Here is an 8,970-nt window from a genome sequence, read left to right as displayed (position 1 = left end):
CTCACTCCTCTCCTTTTTTTTTCCTCTTAAAACTTCTTCTGTTTATACAATTTAAAAATATCATTAAATTAAATGCCCAATCCCCTTAATATCTTAACAAATCCCTAAATCTCTCAACATCCCTAAAAGATAGATTCTCATCCCTAAGACTTAGAAACTAATTCCAACTTAGGCTCCCTCATTAATTCTAACTCTATTTTCTCTCATATTCCTTAAAAGAATATTTACAAAATCCTCACTTTCTCCTATTTATTAAAAATAACAAATTAATTAATAAAATATTAAGAATTGTCACACCCCCTTTAATCACATATTTACAATGAAAAAAATGGTCTTGATGCTCCTGCATCAGACTCCCAACGTTAAACTAAACATGATCGCCTGATCATGTGTTCGGATCTGTGTATGCCTGGATCCCATATCTTGTGTTGTAACTTTCCACTTGCTGCACTTTCACAATCTGTCTCTATTTTCATTTTGCTGCTGCTTCTCTTCCTTGCTACTGCTGGTTTCTTCCGGGATTCTTTTGTCATCAGTCTTCTGATACTTTCAATCTCACGGTCTATTAAATCTCCCGGCTGTTGGTTTCTTGCTGTGTGCTGAGCTAAGACGGCTTGCTTAGTTTGCATTGTCACTCGCTGACTTCTTGCTTCTATGCTTGTTTCTGTTCTGACTTGTTCAGTCTTCGCCGCCACCCAATCATCCATGCCCTCTTGTTTTCTAGAACAGAAAACTTCTTCTTCCTTCATTTGACTGCTCAACTGAGTCAAATGTTCTGCAACAATACCTGCATTCACAAAACACTTGTTAGAATAAAAATCAGAAGGCATCAGTGCCTTGTCCTCCTTTGCCAGCACTTCAGTATGCTGTTCTGAATTCTCCTCCACTATCAGCACATCACTATGCTGATTCTCTTTGCCCAAAGAATCCTCTGAAGAATTCTCAAGACTGTCAACCAGTCTTTCTCCCACATCATCTGCTTCCATGATATCTTTCTGCACTCGTTCACTGTACTGAACTCTTTCTTCTGCCATTTCCCTGTCATACTCTGAATTCTTCAACAAATATTCTAGCAATGCAATTTCTCTGTGACATTGTTGAAGCATAACATCACTATCACTTACAGTCCCTGCATGCATACACAACTTGTCAGTTTGAAAACTACAAGTCTCAACAGCTTTAATCTTCGGTTCGTATACCAGCTCTTCCAGCTAATTATCTTCTTCATTCACATGAACTTCCTCTTCAACAAAACCTGTAACCACATCACAACTGTCAGCTATAAAAACACAAGAGTTCACATTATCCAGTTGATCTGGATCTGCCCAATAACTCAAGAAACCATCAATGATCTCCTCCTCTGTTTCATCAATAGAAACCTCCTCTTCCAACTCAGCTGCTCTGAGTTGCGTACACTTCAACTGTACATCCATCATCTTCTCAAGCTTCTTCAGCTCTTCCATTAACTGCATGTTTATCTGTCGATCTCTTTTCTGTTGTAGCTTCTGCCACTTCACTTTCTTTCCCTTCAGTGGAAAGATCCATCCTCTATTCTGGTTTTCCTGCTCTTGCAGCCATTCCTCTAGTACCTGCAATTGCACTTTCATTACTGCAATCTCCCTTTCTCTGACTTCTGCAGTCATCTCCTTGTCGTGGCATTCCTCTGAACCTCTTCTTTGATCCTCCATGATCATTTTCTCACTTGCCTTGAGTTGCACTAGCCTCTACGACAAGCTCTCCTCTCTTGCCGCCACTTACCTCACCAAGCCCTCCTCACTCAGTCTTTTGGTAAGTACTTGGTTCACTGCCTCTGGAACCTTTTTGAGCACTCTCCTTTTCTCACTCTTCAGGCTATCTCTTCAACTCACCTTCCTCTTCAGGACACTGCAATTGTCCTCCTTATCCAACCTTTAGCTGAATGCCAGGTTCAATGCCATCTTCTCTGCAACCAGAAACTCTCATCACAAATGTCAAATCAGAAAAAAAAATCATTTCACCTTCAAGATCCTATTGATCTCGCTTCATCTCCCACCTGCACAGCATCTCTGTGCTGCAATCATTCATCAGTCTCAAAATCTGATCTTATCACATGCAATTAATAAAAAAAAAATACTTCCTCCTTCAAACAGAGCTATTCCGGCTAGCAACTGCTCCACGGTCCATATATGTTACAGTTTATATCAGACCGTTCTCAAATTCCAAAACTCGGCGTCAGATCGCCTCTTCACTTGCACTCACGCCATTCAACAATGATATAACACTCAGAAATCACATATAACAATTAAAACACATCAATGTGCAGCAAAAGCATCACTACGGAAATGGGAAGGCGATTCCAGCCTTTCTATACACAGTGTAATAATTATTCAACGCAATTTCCAATTCAATAGAGCCATCCTGCAATTATTCAGAAAAACAAACATCTTCAATTTCAATTTCATTTATTATAGTTAGAGGAAACCACAGGTTACACATATCAATTACATTAATTTTTCAAGGAACAGTATGGCAGCGTTACTGGAGAGGCGTTCACTGTGTATCAATCCAATTTATGTCATTTTCCGATGGGAAGCCAGCCAATAAAACAGTGGTTTTGTAGAGGCGCGATAAACTGTAAGTTACCACAGATTCCTTTAGGGATAATTGAAAGATTTTAGGGATAAAAACCTATCCTTTAGGGATGTTGAGAAACTTAGGGGTTTGTTGAGGATTTTAAGAGATTGAGCATTTAATTAAATGATTTTTAAAAGTGTGTAAATAGGAATGGGTTTTAGAGAGAAAAAGAGAGAAAAGTGAGAAGAGTACTCCTTGATTCTAACCCTGTCATGTAAGCAAATATCACAAACCGAGAAAACATTATCGACGTTTCATGACTGCATACACTGGAAAAAAACTTTGAATCCAAGCCAGCAGATTCTTATTTATTGTAATATTAGGTTAACAGGTTGAACAAGGATGTTATTAAATATCCGACTAACTTTATAAAATCTAACCTAACGAAAATGGCCAATTCAAACATACCAGTGCCTATTAACTAAAATACTATCCACACCAGCATTTATATGTTAATCCAATAGTTAGGTATTTGATTCTTTTGGTCAATGTCGAATTCAAATCCATTCTAGCTACTTTCTTTTTAATGTGGTTTGTGGTTTAAGGACATGATTGGTGGTGGCTTAAGGGTATGAGTAAGCATTACATCTATAGGAAAATTTATTGGAAAATTTATGTAGATTAAAATTTATTGGAAAATACAAGTAATTAATTAGAAGGATCTATTCACAAGTGAAATTAGCCTAATCTAAGAGAGTTGAAGATATTTGACCAATTGACTTCCTAATAAGCCAAATACTTAACACCAGAAACTCTCAATCACAGTCTCCGTTAGAACTAAATCCATTCTCACTAACTAATATATTAACTGAAAATACTATCTAAATATAAAAACGATAACTCAGATTTCCCAAAATTCATATCTATTATGAGTTCAAAGCTCTGAAAGTGTCTAGGTGCAAAAATTTTATATTTAAAAATAGATTGTAACTCCTTTCCTATTTCCTATACATCATACAAAACCCCTTTATAGAGTATAAAACAAATAATATACTATTCTCTGTCTTCGCATAAATCTGTGTAAGCCCCGTTCCATGAAACACGTCATAATAATCAGTATCGATATCCAGGGTTAATAAGGTATTGGTTCTTCTTCTCGGACCACATGTGGAAAATCAAATAAAAAAATAAATCGATGTACAGTTTTGTTTTATTTTAACAATCCAACCTATAAATATTATTTCCCCTACACTCTAATATTTGAAATCAAACAAACCACTAAAAACAATCCAAGAAGAATCATGAAAAATGAAATATTCAAAGGGGCCAACACAGATGAATCCTTCACCTATATTCCTCTGGTTTAGAAGGCCATCTGTGCTCCTCTTGTATGCAAAGCTGCAAAAAATGATGATAATAGTAATCACCCCAGTCGAGAGTGGCGCCTTTGTGCACACCAATTCGACTGCCATATCCAACATAAGTCACAGGATCATTGGTGTGCTTCTCCTCCAATGGCAGACGAAAGAACTCCCTCGACACCTCATTTCCGGCCTCGATCTGCTCCGGCGAAATCCAATGGTTAATCACCTGGAAGAATCCCCACTCTCTGCATGCATTTGATATTTCTTCCATGGGCTTCTCTAAGATGGGTATTTCCTCTTGCATGCTCAGTGTCTGGCTGTTCTTAAAAAATTTAATACAGCAGACCATATATTTGAAATGGCAGTTCAGCAGTCCTGAGAAGGACGTGAGGGAAAGCGTATATTATGGCGTTTCTGTCAAAACAGTTTGACAGACCTGCCACAAACCTGCTTCTGGCCAGGAGACTGAAGAACGTCCCATGTGACGAGAACCCGAGGAACAGATAATCGAGGGCCGGTCGTCTACTTGGTTAAAGTATCTGGGCCAAGTCATTGGACGTGGTTCATGAGTGAGTGGCAAGACCTAACCATTCTGTCATAGGGCATTAAATGCTCGGTTATATGAAGGCTGGATAATCCAGTAACATGTTTATTTGGAGAATAGATAAATAAAAAATAAATGTGCTCGTGTTATTGGGTTATCCAACCTACCTGAACATTTAATGCCCTATAACCGTTCATGAAATGTGTGCGGCCCATTAAAGTGGATCCGCTAGACATGTTACGTAGAAAAAAAATAAAACGATAATGAACAATTTCCCCTTTTTCAAAGGTAAGGAATCATCACATTCTCAAGCTATTACCAGAATATTTTTTAGGGTTTTAGATGGTATAATATGAATTTAATATTGTGTCAGGTATATTTTCACAGTTAGTAGTAACATAATGTTGTTTAGAATTTATGGAAATTTATGTATTTTGTTGGAAGAGCTAGACATTTCGGTGAACATTTTACTTATCTCAAAAAGCGATTAGCCTAATTTTATAAATTTCATATGTTATTAATTGAAATTGAAATTGGACTAAAAAAATAATAAATTTTTCTTGATTATTAAAAGTAAATTTAATTAACAAAATAAATTTAGAGATATAAATTTGTAATTAACAAAAAAAATATTAATGTTATATCAATAATATTGAGTTATAAGTTCGTTAAATTAAAAGTTTTATAGTAATTTAATTTTTACAAAAAAAATTCAGCGAAGATCACATGAGACATCATTTGTCGACGCGTTTCGAACCAACCAGTGTCAAGACAAGTAGAAGAAACAGATCCAGCTTAGCATGTTAAATAGTCTGAGCAGAGACTCCAACGGCTAAATCGACCAACGGCTAATTTTGACCTACGGTCCATAAGTCAAATACTATTCATAATTTAATATTATTATTATTAATAAATTATTCATCAATTATTATAAAATATATATATTGATGATGATGATGATGGTGGTTAACGTCCGTTGAGACCAAATAATGGTCTATCGGACCTAAAGAAAAAAATTATCTATTTTGATTTAAGATTTTATTCCTATGCTCAAAAAGCTTCGAGAGAAGCCTCCCGAGCTCACTATAATTTTGACATTGTAAAAGGTTAGGAAGGTCAGTATTGTAACAAAGATTGTGAAACTGAAATCTAATGTGGTTATACGCGGGGCACTCTAAGAGGAAGTGGTTTTCATCCTCGATGTTCCTATTCTTACATATATGGCAGATCCTTTCCGTCCATGGCGTTTTAGGAACTGCCCAACGACCTGTTTCACTATGGAGCTCATGAGAATTCGTTCTAATCTTTGCTATATGAATTTTCTTCTTTGAGCTAGTTAAAATAGAGAGATACTTTTGATCTTCTAGGGTGGGGTTGATGACCTTCTTATAATAACTTAATTTTCTTTTAGCGGCTAAGTCTTTCTCACACCACATTTTTTCTTTGAACTTAGAAGTAACAATATCTTTAATGTTATTTATATTTTGCAATGCATCATTTTCATTGATCTCCCAATAGTTTAACTAGGCCCTTGTGTCTTTATGCCACCCTCGATTGAGCCTTAGGTGGTTTTGGCTAGAATTTAAAGCTAGCTTAGGAAGTCTATGATCGTTTATGTTACTGATTTTGTGCTTGTACAACATAAACCTAAGCATAGCTAGGCTCTCAATAGGGGAAAGACTTGCTTCTATAAGGAGAATAGGATAGGGTGTATTACTTTTAATTTTCAGGTTATAAGTTATAAAACGCTTCTGGATTTGCTCAATCTTTCTCCATGATTCTCTGGAGATGCTGCAACCCCAAACCTCACATCCATATAAGATAACAGGAGTGACTAAAGTTTCAAAGAGGAACTTCTTTTTATCCCACATTATATAGTTGAGGTTAAAATTTTTATTAAATGGTTAGTTAGAAAAGGTAAATTATTTGATTTAATAATATAAGTAATTATTTATACTTAATATTATATTGGTAAAATAGCCTTGATAATAATATATTATTAATATTAGTAGTGAAAATATTATTATTAATTTAATATTATTAATATTAATATTATTATTATTATTATTTATGGAAAAAAGAAGAAGTTAAATTAGGTAAGATATATAGATAAATTATTTAGTTTATTTATCTAAATTATTTATATATATATATAATCTTAGATAAAGTTAGGTAAAAGACCGATGAGGAAAAAAAAAACATAATAAATAAATTAAATTAAATAATTAATCAATTAATTAAAAATAAATAAATAAATATCAGGACAAGTTGAAGAAACAGATCCAGCTTGGTAGTTTAAATAGACAGAGCAAAGCCCCCAATGGTTAACAAGACTAACAACTACTTTTGACTAGGTACCTTAAAGAATGCTACCCGGGGGACCAGTCCATTAAATAAATTAATATTAAAAATATATAATAGTTATGTTCAATTATTACCCAAAAATAATTCATGTTAAAAGTTGGTTAAGGACAAATAACTAAAAATCATATCTAAGGGGAAAAATTACCCTAGGAGGGACAATCCCTCGAATAATAATAAATAATTAAAAATATTTTTAAATAAATAAACAACTCAATTAGTAAAAATAATTTATAAAAAAAAGTTAGTTAGAGATAAATAATTAAAAATTATATCTTGGGGAAAAATATTTCTCATAGAGGGACCAATCCCTTAGAATAAATAAATTAATTATGTGAAAACTTTTATATTAATAAAACTTATATAATAATAGTTAGTAATGGTAATAGTTAAATAAACATAAATAATCAAAATTATATTGAATTAAATTATATTAAAATTATATTATTAAATTATATTAAAAACATGTTATAATAATTATAATTATATTACCCTAGGGGGGCCAACCCCTTAAAATAACATGATTTAATTCAAAAAATTAAAATTTTTAAGTTAAATTTTATTCAGTCCAATGAGATCTGTCTTACACACTTACTGATCTATCATGATGATGAGCCATGGTGGATGGCTCAAAACGTTGATTCAAACAATTGTGGATGCGAGAACTCTGAAAGAAAACTACACACAAAGTACTAATCACAAAAACCTCAAAACAATAATTCTAACCCTATACGGAAGGGAGAAATTGCAAGAGGTTTGGGTATTCGAACATCTAAGATCTATGATTGCTAAGAAGAAGGCAAATCTCACATTCCTCAAACACTATAGAGATGAACTCTGAAAGAAAACTACACACAAAGTACTAATCGCAAAAACCTCAAAACAATAATTCTAACCCTATACGGAAGGGAGAAATTGCAAGAGGTTTGGGTATTCGAACATCTAAGATCTATGATTGCTAAGAACAAGACAAATCTCACATTCCTCAAACACTATAGAAATACCTCCGTCATTCCTACATTCGCTAGCTTTAAACACAATGTCAGAAACCCTAGAAATAATCACATCTTTACCAAAGCCAGCAAGTCCCTTCTTCGTTCAGAAATTGCCAGAACCCAGACTTATCTTGACACATTAAATAAAAAAGCTTATAGTCTACACTTTAGTTTATCTAAACAAATCAACTTAGAACTTTGGTCCAGAAGAGATGGTGCTCATGTGTGAAGGCCCTTAAAAATGAAGAAGGTAAATGTTTAAAACTGAATGTAAATTCGAGAAACTAGACAAGATCTCAAACCCTACACATAAACCTCTAAATGACATTGATAACCTTCCTTCACCGTCCAGGATTAGCTCCACACAAGTTTCAGTCCTTAATTCTCTAATCTTGAATTCTGTGCATGACAACAACCCAAGGGAACCATTTGTCAAACTGGTCATTACAACTCAAACCAACATAGAAGATTCGTTGATAGCGAAAACCAATCACCAATTCAAGACATCAGGACAATAGGATTTTGTTATGGACAATCCCTCTAGCCACACTAATATTGCTCCAACACATTCCGTAGTTAACCAAAAACCCACGCTGCTTGAAACAACAACCAATGGTATATTGACTGGAGGCTCTATGACTGTCTTGCCAGCATCCAAGGAGGGCTCGAAGGTTCACAACGTTCCTGAAGGCCGAAGCAATGAGAATCGTAATAGCGTGACCCCAACATCTAATGATACAACATTAGCCATAGCTGGAGAAGGACTTGTGCAGGTTGTAGTAGACAGTGCTTCCGGTTACGTTACCATTTTAAAGGAAAATTTTGCAGTCACTCAACCTACATTGTTTGAAGCAGCAACCAATAGTATATCCGGTGAAGACTCTATGACCGAAAACTAAATGTTTCGCAATATTTAAGAAGGCCATAACAATGAGAGCGTCAACAGTGTGACCCTAATTGGTAATGCTATAGCGTTAGCTATGGTTGGTCAAGAACCGGTGCAGGTTGTAGCAGACAACAAATATAGCTACGTTGCCATCTCAAATGAAGTCGTCGTAGATAGGCATGACTTGATGTCATCAACATCGAGGGAGGCTACAATGTTGGCCACAATCACTAAAGAACAGGTGCACGTTAACAATACTGCCATCTT

The sequence above is a fragment of the Pinus tabuliformis genome, chromosome 2_1 (genome assembly GCF_031772625.1).
Source record: "Pinus tabuliformis cultivar Carrire ecotype Pingquan chromosome 2_1, CPIR1, whole genome shotgun sequence".
NCBI classification, from domain to species: domain Eukaryota; kingdom Viridiplantae; phylum Streptophyta; class Pinopsida; order Pinales; family Pinaceae; genus Pinus; species Pinus tabuliformis.
The sequence above is the reverse complement of the archived record's forward strand: the minus strand, read 5'-3'. Positions refer to the sequence as shown.